This window comes from Pundamilia nyererei, unplaced genomic scaffold, assembly GCF_000239375.1.
Source record: "Pundamilia nyererei isolate P.nyererei 1_Seehausen unplaced genomic scaffold, PunNye1.0 scaffold00007, whole genome shotgun sequence".
In the NCBI taxonomy this organism is placed as follows: Eukaryota; Metazoa; Chordata; class Actinopteri; order Cichliformes; family Cichlidae; genus Pundamilia; species Pundamilia nyererei.
This window is the reverse complement of record NW_005187408.1, coordinates 2,821,290-2,822,443: the sequence shown is the minus strand read 5'-3', so window position 1 is coordinate 2,822,443 and position 1,154 is coordinate 2,821,290.

Below are 1,154 nucleotides of genomic sequence, written 5' to 3'. Positions count from 1 at the left end.
GTGCGTGCGTGCGTGCGTGCGTGCGTGCGTGTGTTTAGGAGGGAACGTTCTATGCCTAGTGGTGTAAGGCCCTGATAACGTTATTTGTGTTTCAGTAAGTAGGGGAGTCAAAGAAGAGGCGTGTCTGTGTAGGCCAGGAAAGGTATACTCCATGGAGAGCAAGATGTTTCTGTGCACTGAGATGATGTGTTTGATGAAACCCTGTGCTTCTTAGGTTTTAAATTTCACTGTGTTGTCATTGACATACCTGCACTTCCAAATTAGTGATCACAACTAACTGTTGTTCCCTCGCATTTGTTGGGTTGACAGAAACTCTGAACAATGCGATAGTCCAAAAATAATAGATCTTAGTGAAGAAACACACTGGGAAGATCTCTTAGAGCCTTTTCCAAAAAACTGCAGATTCCAATATTATCAAACAATTCCATGTAATTACAAGTTATTCTGATGTGTCACCACTTTGCCATGGTCAGGAAGAAGACCCAAACTGTTACCCTCAGATGAGAGGAAATTGGTAAGGATGTTCAGAAACCACAAAGGCTCAAGCCTGCCATGAACTGGAAACTCCTGGAATGCCAGCGTCACAGTTCATAGCGACGAGACTTTTACATCACCTTGGAGAGGGTGAGAGGGTGCTGACCAAAAAAGATGCCCCTGCTCCAAAATCAACTCCTTCAAGCTCGACTGAAATTTGCAGCTGCCCACATGGACAAGCCGAATGTCTTCTTGACAAAAGTTTCTAAATTCTTCTAAATTCCTTAGCTTTGACTCAAATCAACAGCTACGCGGATGAAACTTTGAGTTGGGCAGGACAATGATCCCAAACACTCATCAAAACTGGAATGGGTAATGCTGGCTAACATTAAGCTCCTAGAATGGTCTCCCCAATGCCCTGACCTCAACCCTGTTGAAAAAGTTAAGATATGAGTCTGTATGCATACAACTGACCCCCGTTGGAGAAAATCCAAAATAAATTCAAACTCTTGCACACAGTCAATAGAGATGTGTGCTGTAAAACCATCCCACCCTGGAAAAAGGTCAGTTCAAAGAAAGCATTAAGAGCACAAAATTAGCATGACATCAATGCCCATAACAAGTGCATGTATGCATTAGGGGTGCAACGATACACAAAATTCACGGTTCGGTTCGGTTCG